Source organism: Pseudonaja textilis, chromosome 16, assembly GCF_049901715.1.
Source record: "Pseudonaja textilis isolate UNSWEBS1 chromosome 16, rPseTex1.2, whole genome shotgun sequence".
In the NCBI taxonomy this organism is placed as follows: domain Eukaryota; kingdom Metazoa; phylum Chordata; class Lepidosauria; order Squamata; family Elapidae; genus Pseudonaja; species Pseudonaja textilis.
Window position 1 is genome coordinate 9,410,977 of NC_142005.1, and position 12,648 is coordinate 9,423,624.

Here is a 12,648-nt window from a genome sequence, read left to right on the forward strand (position 1 = left end):
CCAACATGAAAACTCTTGATTTCCAATTGTTTCAACTTCTGTAGTTCAAGAAGTGGGTACTCTGAAGGTATTTTCCTTGTACCATGTCCCATTTTTCTCTGGTGTTCGTTCTTGCACCTTCCGTTGGCATGATTTGAACCATCTCTGTTCCCAACAATAGTCTACTCTACACTGAGTCCAAAAATGGTCTTTGAACCATCTCTGTTCCCAACAGTAGTCTACTCTACACTGAGTCCAAAAATGGTCTTTGAACCATCTCTGTTCCCAACAGTAGTCTACTCTACACTGAGTCCAAAAATGGTCTTTGAACCATCTCTGTTCCCAACAGTAGTCTACTCTACACGGAGTCCAAAAATGGTCTTTGAACCATCTCTGTTCCCAACAGTAGTCTACTCTACACTGAGTCCAAAAATGGTCTTTGAACCATCTCTGTTCCCAACAGTAGTCTACTCTACACTGAGTCCAAAAATGGTCTTTGAACCATCTCTGTTCCCAACAGTAGTCTACTCTACACGGAATCAAAAAATGGTCTTCTCTTTCAGGAGGCCGTTGTGGCTCAACTCAAGGAGGCTCAACAGGACACATTCCCATCTTCAACATCCCTCTGATGGACACTGGGATCAAATATGGATCCTAAATCACTGAGCTGCACAATTGTCTAGATCTTGGGGGGGCTGGGATGTGAGTTATGGGGTTGTTGAATCGGAGCAGGGAGAATTCGAGGTCATCCATTTACACTTTTGGAGGTAGGCAGAAGTTATTCTATGTCCTTCAACTTCTGTTTGGGTCCAGCTTGCCTTCATTTGAAATAAGAAGAGGCTCATGACCAACCTTAAGCTACTTATCTCCTACACAATATGCAGATTCTCGTAGATCCTGTTATATTTAAAGTAAATAGCTCTGTGATGTTAATTAACCGAATGACACATTAGCCATCTCGGTTTTTGATCTGGTTGCAATTTCACAGTTCGGCTGCGGAGATTTTCTTTGGTGATGTACAAGAAAGCTTGAGGTTCAGATCTTTGGCACCACCGCTGGAAAAACTGGGAGATGCCTTTTCCTGCCACTTGAGATAGAATCAGATTAGACAAGATCAAAAGTAGGCATTGACCTATCTTATCTCACTGTTTTTCTGCCACTCAACAAACCTACACGGTAATTTGGGGGTTGTCGTGAGTATATGTCTCATGGGGAGTGGACTACTGTATGCTTCCACCTAACATGTTGGCTTTCTGTCACTACTGATATGAGTCAGAGTAAAGTAGGTTGTGTAATTACATGTTGAGGGCTCCTTACAGGTGGTTCTTTGCAGATATGAGGTGTGTTGTGCAGGCTACAAGGAAAGGATTGGAAAACTTCTCCCTAACTGAGATTGGATAACTTCTCCCTTCTTGAAAACTCCAATGTTCAACATATATATATATATATATATATATATATATATATATATATATATATATATATATATATATATATATATATATATATATATATAAAAAGATATACATGGGTCATACCATGCATTCTCCCTAGAGGGTGTTAAATTGAAGAAGCATCCAGAATAGCTCTGCGAGAGATCTAAATTTGACAAATTAATAAAAACAAAGTAAAATATGTTGTAGATTTAAGGCAGTCTGAACAAAGATCCATACCAACCCCTACAAAGCCATTCCTTCCCTTTATTTATTTATTTGGGGAAGTCATACGGCCACCCCCATTTAAACCTTGCCGAAAAATCCCATTAAGATGGAATAGAAAAAAATTAAGAAGCTTCTGGGGTTTATCATTTCTCTTCTTCTCCAGGTGAAACTCCCGACCATCCAAAAGCCAAAGTAGAAACCAGGTTTTTTTTTTAATCATGCCTTTCTAAAGGACAACGGGATCTGGAATTTCCCATCAGTTGGTGGGAGGGATCGGTCCAGAGCTTCAATGAATGTTTATCCCTCTGATCCACATCCCCGCTAGAGTGTTGTCATTAAAACAATGCACAATAAATAAGATAATAATAGAGGAGATGGTTCGATGTTGAGATTTTATTGCAGGAGAAGATTACAGCAAGAGTGCCTGGTTCCTCACTAAGCTTGTTGGATATTGTTAAGAAGGTGGCGTGAAATGTGACCTGTTCCTCCAAGCCATATTCTTCTCGCGAAAAGATACGGTCTTGAAAACATGCGGCGGCCACAGAGATGGACGAAAATGGGACATGGGGTTGGGTCACCTTTCATCCTGGGAAAGAACCAGGGCCATTTTGGGCAATCAGAAGAACTAAGCCTTTTCAAGTTTGATGCCTTTTAGATAAACTGAGACTACAATTCCCATCATGGTTGACTCACAACCCATTGTCCCCAAGTTGGAGAAGCCACACTTCAACATCTAAAAAGGGACGAGGGAGCTGCTTGTCTTCAGCTTTTCAGAAACACCAGGTCCTCTGTAGCCACCTGTGATGGTCGCTGTATCTGCAATCTTCTGGAAGCTCCACCTGGAGTTTACCAGGGGTTGGGGCTATCATATCTCCTGGATGGGAAGTTGCGCCTGGCTCCGTAGCCCATCCGGTAGTTCCAAGGTTCGTAGCAGCTTCCTCTGCGGGTGTATCGGTAACCATAACTACAAGGTGATGTGGAACATGTATTTAAACCCCCATAACCATAGCCATATGGCTGATAACCATAGTTATAACCATTGCCTGGGTCACCGTAGCTGGTCCCAGTGCCATAACCATACTGGGGATAGCAAGAAGCATTACACGGTGGATAACACGAGAGATAGTATGGAAGATAAGAAGAGTCAATGGATTCTGGTTGAGTGTAGAAGTTCATGTTCCTGGAAGCAGGGATAGACCTGAAAAGACAGGATTTCATATCAAGTGAGCTTCATATTGTTCATCTATTTCCTTTCCTTTCTGGGCACCACCCACAAACCCTTTGGATCAAAGAGATGGAAGGACGGGAATAGAGCGTGGTCAAATCCTGATGGAGAAAAGCCAACTGGAGACCATGGCAGATGAGAACCCTAGACCTACCTCATCTCCAAGAGGTCTCTCCCATGGCTTAGAGCAATGGTTCTCTACTTGTGTGCCACGGACCCTCAGAGGGCCATGTTGTTATCATAAGGAGTTCTTAAAGGCATGACAAGATGTTATGATTTAAATCTTATGTCTCGGGGGCAGGTCCGTGGCCATGATCTGTGGCCACAAAAGGTATTTAATGGGGGTTGTGGTGCAGAAAGGTTGAAAGCCACTGACTTAATCTCTCTCCTGACTTAGCATGAGGAAACAGAGGGCACCTCTCCGTTCAGGTATGTGTTTCGTGGGCGATCCAGAGGTGTTAAGAGCACGAGTGTATGATTGTGTCAAGTCCGCCCATGTTTGGTTCATTCAATAAGCAAATTAGTTATGCAAATGTGGTTGATGGATCTCTTCCTCAGCAACCTTAATTTGACCTGGTCAGATCTCCTTACTGCCTTCTCCCAATCACGCCTACAAGATTTCAAGTTGCTGTTTGAGAAATAGGTCAGTGGCTACCACTTTTTCCAGGAAATAGGGGTATCTCACAAATTCTGCACTAGGAAAAACTCAGTCAGAGTAGAGTAGAGTAGAGTAGAGTAGAGTAGAGTAGAGTAGAGTAGAGTAGAGTAGAGTAGAGTAGAGTAGAGTAGAGTAGAATAGAAAATAGAATAGATTTTTTAAGAAAATAGAATACTGGAATAAAGAATAGAATAGCATTAGAGTTAGAGTAGAGTAGAGTAGAATAAAGTAGAGTAGAGTAGAGTAGAGTAGGGTAGAGTAGAGTAGAGTAGAGTAGAGTAGAGTAGAGTAGAGTAGAATAGAATAGAATAGAATAGAATAGAATAGAATAGAATAGAAAATAGAATAGATTTTTTAAGAAAATAGAATAGAATACTGGAATAAAGAATAGAATAGCATTAGAGTTAGAGTAGAGTAGAGTAGAATAGAGTAGAGTAGAGTAGAATAAAATAGAATAGAAAATAGAATAGATTTTTTAAGAAAATAGAATAGAATACTGGAATAAAGAATAGAATAGCATTAGAGTTAGAGTAGAGTAGAGTAGAGTAGAGTAGAGTAGAGTAGAGTAGAGTAGAGTAGAGTAGAGTAGAGTAGAATAGAATAGACTCTACCATTTCACACAAATGGTTGTCCAATCACTTCTTAAGAACAACGTTGGAGCATTCACAACTTCAGGAGGCCAGTCGTTCCATTGATTAATTGTTCCAACTGTCAGGAATTATTTTTAGTTCTCTCTTCTCCTTCTCGGCTAAAGAGGCAGCCCTATCCCTGGCTTGGTCAATTGCTTTGGGGTGTTTTGTTGTCCTAGAGATCTTTGTTCTGCTGGTCACTCTTCCTTTCCAACTTTTTGTCTTGGAGGGCCAAGAAGGCAAAACAAAGACTTGGAACGTGGCGCTCCTAAACTGACTAGAAGAAGCAAGTTAATTTAATTAATTTTTTTTTTTCATTTTGTCTTACTACGACCCAAGAATTCATAGATTGAGCCAGTTGGGCATGTTTCTTGGCAACAACTCCAAAAAAGGCATATGAGCTTTTGGAAACCACACGTGTTTTCATGAAATCCTTGAAGGAAGGGAGGGGTAATTCTAATTGAGAAACATTTTTTTTTTAAAAAAATGTTGCCAACTTACCAGATGTTGGAAAACAACCCGAACCAGTTTCCAAGCATCCGTGGAAAGAGAAAAGCCTTCAAAAGTTGTTTAGAAAACCTGTGGACAATTAGATTCCACCTCCTAGGAATTCTGAGATGTTTCAATGGCTTTGCACATGTATTATAGTTTTACTCTATGTCCAGGTCACCCAAATTGGCCCATCTATAAATAAATAAACTTACATTGCACATATCTATATCTAGGTTCATTTATTTATAGATGCGCCAATTTGGGTAACTTGAACATAGAGTGAAATTGTAGATATATCTCTATCTATCTCTCTGTCTCTCTCTCTCTCTCCACGTCTTGACAAATCAGGCTAACAGTTGTATATTTACTACCTGAATATTGAATTTTTACAAAAGTCAGTCATTTGTTCAAACAGTTCACAGATTTATTTCCATTACAACCATCATTTACCGGGCTGTTTTCCAGCTATTGTCCGTGTCCTTCAAGCCCCCTATATTCAAAAGTTTCCAACTGGATTAATGTTCAAAGGTAATATTTAAAAGGGATATAATGATCCTACAGTAATCTAAACTATTCTAAGGACATCAAGCATAGCTGCGTTTGATTACTCGTCTCACAGACACAACTGTCCATTTTTCCTGGCAGAAGGTTTTTCCCCCTCTGTCTCCTTTTTTCCTTCTACTTCTTTTAACTTACAATTAAAATTGGAATTCCCAGTCTGGATCTCTTGGTGGTCTCCAGATCGGATGCTTCCGGAGGTCCCTTCCACCACTATGATTCTATGTTCTATATGAGAATTGTTAGGTGCTACCCTCTACAAGGCTGGGTTCGTCAATGTAGCTTTATTTATCTGTGAATTACATTCCTCTTAAAATCAAAGAGTTTTATTCCTCGTGGAGTGGGTTTTTTTTTTTTGGAGCTACAATCCTAACCGTACCCACCTTGGGTGAATTAAAGGATCTGTTATAAAAAGAAATATTTAAATGAAGATGCAGTGAATCCATCCTACGATGAATGATAGCAAAGTCTCCAGACATTTTAATTTTCCAAAAGAAGCACAGACGGGAGAAAAATATTTCACAACTGGAGGTAAAGCCTCGAAATAGAGAAGGAAGGAGGACAACCAACGCTTGCTTAATAAATTTGCTTTGCTCTCCAAAAGATTGAACACATTCCTGGGAAAAACTTGTTAAAAAAAAAAAAAGCCGTCTAAATGGATAGATAGAGAAAAGGCGAAGAGTAGAAAGCCCCGTAAAGAAGATTTTTTTGTTGTTGTTAAAGAAATGAGTCAAACAGACTTACCAGCTTCAGCGCAGAAAGAAGGAATCTTTTTTTTTAGTGAAATATGTTTAGCGTCCTTATATGTCTTCCTTGGGAGCCTAAGGGGGGGATATGAAACACCCTTTGTTATTTAATTAGCTGGCAACCATTAAAAGTTCCATGTAAAACAATTGCAATCATTTTCCCCTGGAGTCAAAACGAACAGCTGATCTGCCAACTTTTCCACCCGCCCCCCAGGAAAATTTAATAGGCCAAAAATAATAATAAATGCAAATGATTAAATGAAAAGGAGCGGGGGAGACAAAAAGGAATTTCTTTAGCAGTAGCAATGAAAAAAGCGTATTGTTACTCCTATAATTTCTGGAGCATTTTCAGAAGATCACTCATTAAGATGTATTAGCATAGATAATAAGGTGAGGATGAAACAACTGAATAAAGGAAGGAAGTTTAAAATGCAAATGTCCTCGCAAGAACGCGTTTTTGTGCTCCAGAGGGAGAAAAGTACGTGCAGAAAAGTCGCAACGTGATTTAATTCGATAATGGGTGGTAATTTTAACTTGCTGGCGTGTTTTTTGTTTTAAATCATGCTGGTATTTCTGATCGTTCATCCTATTAGTGTAAAATACAGAACAAAGGAAGGAAAATATTTGAACTTCGGATATTTTTAAAAACAATGGGCCCAGAAATTAATTTTTCACTCTAAATAGATTCTGTTTAAAAGAGGTTATGGAACAAGAACAAGAGTCCCCTGCTTGAGCTCCCTGAGAGTCCCCTGCTAGATGACCTCCAAGGTCCCTTTCCAACTCTGTTATTCTGTTAAGTATTATATGGCAAAACTGAGGCTGGATTTAAAAATGAGACATTACAAAATGGCGTGGAAATATATATAATATTGGACATACAAAACAAATGTATTTCTTTTCTTTGCTACATCCTTACGTTTTCTAATTTTTTTCTTTTTTCTTTTGCACTTTCTGGTTTTTTTCCCTTTTTTTAAAACAATCTTTCTTTTCTAAGCTGCTTTTTAAAAATGAAAAGCTCTTTAGGAAAAAAAAACACAGAGAGGCAACAGGATGAGAGTTAATTCTCCATCCCACTCAAAGTTATGAAAATATTAAAGAATTTCCTGGAATTTGGTGAACCTTATTAGCTGAGTTAGCTGCTAAACCTGATTTAAAGGCTGACGTGTTTCGCTATTTTTGGAGGAGCCGAACCAATTTTGAGAGGGTGTGGGAGATGAAATATAGACCTTCCAAAATATTCCCAGGGAAAGAGCTTGCGAAGAAGGTTGCAATGTCCATCTCTTTATGCTATCATTATCAGGAAAAGATAGATCTTTTCGGCGTTCTGTGAGAATTATTTTCACAAACTCGAAGTGAGATTGAACTTTTTATTTCTGCATTTTCTCTAAACAGCTCAGACCCCTTTTAGAATGATGTACAGATAAATCCCAGCCAGAAACAGATACAAAAATAAACCCACTGCTCATACTTTTCAAAAGTTGGTAACTAGCTACGCAGATTTCCATCCCATCCTAATAGACTATTTAGATTTAATGTTTGGTACCTGGAAGAAAACTAGTGATATAACTAAAGTGATAAAAGAGGAGGAGGAGGAGGAGGAGGAGGAGGAGGAGGAGGAGGAGGAGGAGGAGGAGGAGGAGGAGGAGGAAGAAGAAGAAGAAGAAGAAGAAGAAGAAGAAGAAGAAGAAGAAGAAGAAGAAGAAGAAGAAGAAGAAGAAGAAGAAGAAGAAGAAGAAGAAGAAGAAGAAGAAGATCTGGAAGAAAAAGGAAATATGGAAACCTCTGTATTTGAGGTCTCCTGGTCTACTTCCCTCCATCTTCTCACCATAAATGGTTCATCTGGTTGGAGTGGAGATGGTGTATCTCTCAAAAGATAGCGTCTGGGAGATATCCAGCTGGATATGAGATTTCTCTTGACATCGAAAGGAAGTTGCTCACAAGCCAGGCATCTTTCCACATTCAAATGTCAACAAGTTACAGAACATGTCCATCAAGAACTCCTTTTATCTTTTGACTCACCATTGTCATTTGCAAAGAATGAAATGATTGCTTTCAATGGCAGCTACTGTCCTCCTTCTCTATGACTATCCCCAATCTTAAAGAAAGCAATTGTTCAATTCCATCTTGATTTCAGGAACCGAAGCTCTTAAAGGCTTCGGTAGACTATCTTTCATCCTAGGCCAAATTAAATCCCCAAAACACGAAAGGATTCTTCTTCATTCAGAAAAAAAAAAAACCAGCCATCAATAGACACATAGAGATAAACTACATTTACATACCGTTCAAAAGAGAGAATTAAAACATAAACTAAGGAGAAAACAACAAGAACCAAACATATTCTCTCCAGCAGGCAACACCCAGATAAGCAAGGATTAATACCAGTCAAACAAGCAGAAAACTGATCGAGGAACTAGCAAGAAAAAAAGTACCACACCTCCATCAACACTGGTAGGATAAGCTACTGTAGATAAACAGGGAGCAAACCCCACACTCCCTCACACTGATGATGTTACCTAGTAGGTTAATGAGATGTCTGCAAGCAAACAGCCAGGTTCAGATAGCACTCCACGGTTCAACCCTAATTATAGATATTATCTCCTATTTCAATCTTTCTTCTTCCTTCCTCCCTCCCTCTTTTCATCCATCCACCCATTTCCTCCTTAGCAACGAAACAAACCAACAAACAAACTCAATGCAGGAAAAAGATTTGGGGCAGGGGGCTATCTGTATTGTTTATCCTAACCGATAAATAATCAAAGGAATCCCTTATTGGATATTAAAATTTCTTGGAAGGAAGCTAAGCAGATTGCAAGCGCGAGAGCAGCGAAAAGAAAAACGACTTCTGGATCAGGCCTATCAAAATGCAAATACCTGGCCAGGTTAACACCATGGATTGAACCATGGTTAGCCAAACCACTGTTTCTTGAACGAACTTCAACTGTCCAAGTTTGCTGGCCAAACAGCTAAGCCATGATCACTGTCTAATTTCTACTCTATCAAATGCTTCCCCCCCTCATCCTTTTAGCGCAAGTTTTTTTGGTGGTATAGATGTTCACTGTTGATAAGTCTCCAAGCTGGTGGAATTTAAGCAGGAAACCATCTTGAAACCGTCTTCCCGATTAAAAGGAGGAAGAGAACACTCTGCAGATTTGGTCCCCAATATATTGGGAGAAACTGGTTTTGTTGCAAATGAAGTATTTTGTCCCAGAAGAAACTGACCATGCTAATTATATTTTATAAAGGTCTCAGAAGGGAGGGGCAAGTGTAGAGAAGGAAAATGAGGGTGAATCACAATATAACCAAGTGGAAAGATCAGATGCAACAAACTGAATGAGAACAGCAGAATATGACATTAATTGGTCTCTGGACTGATTTATGATACTGTAGTCCTCAGAACAGAGAGGACTGGATTTGGAAGCATTTTGCGCGCACCTGCAAAACATAGGAGATTTGGCGAAAGAATACCTGGGATCGGAGCCAACCAACTGCTTCTTGAAAACTTTCACAGAGGGAGAACTTGCTACCTTTCCAAATGTAGTCAGATATGTAAGAGATCGGCATACATATTTGCAAGATATTTTTGGGGTGTGTGTGTGTGGGTGGGTGGGTGGGTAAGCCAGAGAATATCATTACCTCTGTGAATGTGTCAAAAGATTGAATCATGGCAACTGGACTACACTTTGTTAATCTGAGAGGTTTCGTTGCTGATGTTCCGTTGGTACATTCCAACAACTCTTTAACTCTCTTCCTAGATAATTTTGCTCTGACCACTTATTTTCCAAAGCAACCTGGAACTAAGGAGAAACTTCCTAACAGTGAGAACAATTAACCAGTAGAACTGCTTGTCTTCAGAAGTTATGGGGTGCTCCCTCAATGGAAGTTTTTAAGAAGAGACTGGCAGCCACTTGTCTAAAATGGTACAGGGTTGGACTAGAAGACCTCCAAGGTCCCTTCCATCTCTATTCTATTCTGCTGAAATTACTTGAATGAGCATCGGAATGATTCAAAAGTTTGCTCCAGTTGCGCCCAGTTGCCATTGGCCTGGGTGATTGACATGCCTCTATGAACAATTTCTTACATTGAATGGATTTAGTTGTCTCTTTCCTGGTTTAGCTAAATTAATTTTTAGACCTAATTTTTTTTAAAAAAAAATTAAACAGGGGGGATTAAAAATTTGGGGGAAACCAAAGAACTGGTAGGAATAACTTGTTGTCATAAAGGGAACAATACCAACCCAGCATCCTAGATGGAGAACAACACGTTTGCTTCATCCTGACTGTACACACGTTCATCGGATTTGTGATTCATTTTAAATTCAGTTGCGGGTGAAGCAATGTTAGTGTGCAAATTCTCACCAAAACTGAACAAACTGCTGCCTTGTCCTGATGCCAAATTATTACCAGATTAACTAATCTTTTTTATGAGTCAAAGGGACACTAATATGGGCAGGTCAAGGGCAGGATCGAGCTGAAATTAATGTTAATGAGAAAGGTGTTAAAAATAAATTATAGGTACCCTATCTATTCATTGCTGTTAATAGGTTTGCAAAATGGTTTCCCCAATCCTTCATTCCTTGGTGTGAGCTCACAAAGTTGTGTGTAGGATCTTGAGAGGACTTCCTTGTCCAATCGGATGGAGCCAAATGAATTGATCCTATAATTCATGGGGAATTCCCCTTAACAATCCCGACTGAATTGATGGTTTGGATAAAATTAGGTTAGCTCATTCCCTTCTAATGATCTAATTTAATAATTTATTTATTCACCCAAACACAATGAAGTGTTTTTGTACAAACCATGGCTTATGAACCACAAGGTCATGCAACCCACTATTCCAAACTCAAATAAAGCATGTTTTGTCAAGAAGGCCACCATATCAGCTAAATTAATATTATGGAAAGCCACCCAAGAGACTGTATTCTACCACACGGTGATGGCACCTTGGTGGCCGCCATAAGGAATGTTGGACTAGATGGACGTTCAACGATATGTTGGACTTCAGTTGGTCTTCAACCAGGGGGACAGAAGTTGCCTCCAGAAGTTGTGGGTGCCCATCCATGGAGGAGATGGAGAAGAGACTGGACAGGTATTTGTCTGGAGTGGTCTACGATCTCCTGTTTGAGGATGGAGTTGGACTCCAGAAGACCCCCCAAGGTGCCTTCCAACTCTATTATTCTGTATTCTTTTCTGGTGTTAAGTCCACCAAGTTTGGTGTGGGATGAACCCTTTGATGGAACTTCCAAACAGCTATGAAATTAAGTCCAGTCATAAACTCCCTCATGTGAAAGGCAGTTGAGGGTGTTAGTTAACATCATGCTGACTTTACAGCAAGATGCCTTTGATACACTAATGGCTTCAAAGAAGGAGAGAAAAAAACAAACAATTAAAGTAATTAGGATGTTACTTGCTCAACTTATCAAGATTCATAATTAATTGAGATTAGAAAATCTAGTGTGCTAGAGCTGCCTCATGATCAGAGAAGTATAAAAGGAGAAGACAGACAGGAGAGCTTCAACAGCTTCACTTGGACTTTCCAACCTTCTGATATCCAAGTAAGTTCTTGTAAGGCGTCTTCTTTACTTTTCTTTGCTTGGAGAATTGGCTCAATTCTGAACTGTCCTTCTTTGAAAGGTCCACTCTTGGATCTGTTGACAGAACGTCTCAAAATGAACAACCCAGGGTTGTCCGTCTTGAGAAGTTGGGTTGCCTTCTGTGGATGGAAGGCATGGATTTCCACCAGGATGTTTGATTGGACCCCTTCTAAATCATCTGATGGTGGCTGAGGAATTTGGGGAGTTGGAGTCCACCCTTTTGGTTCTGGGAGGATGACAAAAGTAGGAATGTTATCGTAGAGGAATGAATGAGGACATGTCTCTTCCTTCTGAGATCCTTCTCCAACTCAACAAGGGTTCTTCTGAGCTGAAAGTGATCTCCTTTCATTGTTTTGTGTCTCGTTTCAGATCTACCCATCTTCTTTAAAGCAAGATGTCCTGCTATCCAAACCAGTCCTGTTATGATCCAAGCCGTCCCAGACGTTTCTCCGCTGGAAGTAGCGGGTTGAGGAATAGAACTCGCTGGAGTAGCGGAAGCTGCTATGGCAGTTACGGCCGGGGTATCCGTTATGTACCCTCTTGCGGTTATGGTTATGGTGGTTATCAAAGCCCGGCCTACGGAGGTATCTGCTATCAGCCCATAGGTTACAACTGTGGTTATGGTTATGGTTATGGCAACAAATACTGCTCACCTGTGTACTACGGAGGCTACGGTTCCGGAGGTTATGACTATGGAAGTAGATATGGTGGTCTCTATGGCCGTCGCCAATCCATCTGCTACGACCCCTGTTATCGCCCTAGGTATCAATATGGGTCCAGGCGTGGCAGCTTCTGTGGGCCCTGCTAAGCTCTGAAGAATCCATGAAGATGCTGAGTGACCCAAGAAGCTCTCCAAGGGGAAGCCAAGAGGCCAAGTCTTCAGAACTTCCTGAAGGAACATATGATGGCTTGGTGCTTCTTGAAAGCCCCTTCATCATCTGCTTTTTCCCCCCAAGGACATTCTTCTCCAGATCTCTGTCCTTCGAGGACTTGCTGACCCACCTTTACAGGTGTGTGTGAAAATGTTTAATCTCTCCTTTGATTGCTCACCTGGTCTCTACAATCTGTCTTGATGCTTATTTGTTATTTCTGCTCCAGAATGAATCAAGA

General features: G+C 40.2%; 1 long non-coding RNA gene across 1 annotated transcript; it reads right to left on the reverse strand.

The window, feature by feature from the left end:
- Window positions 1-2,019: 2,019 nt before the first annotated feature.
- LOC148124588 (uncharacterized) lies at window positions 2,020-7,854 on the reverse strand. Its single transcript, XR_015739715.1, has 3 exons — window positions 7,774-7,854; window positions 5,947-6,023; window positions 2,020-2,838 (listed from the first exon to the last, which is right to left on the reverse strand). It is a non-coding gene; the product is annotated as an uncharacterized LOC148124588 (long non-coding RNA).
- Window positions 7,855-12,648: the final 4,794 nt, after the last annotated feature.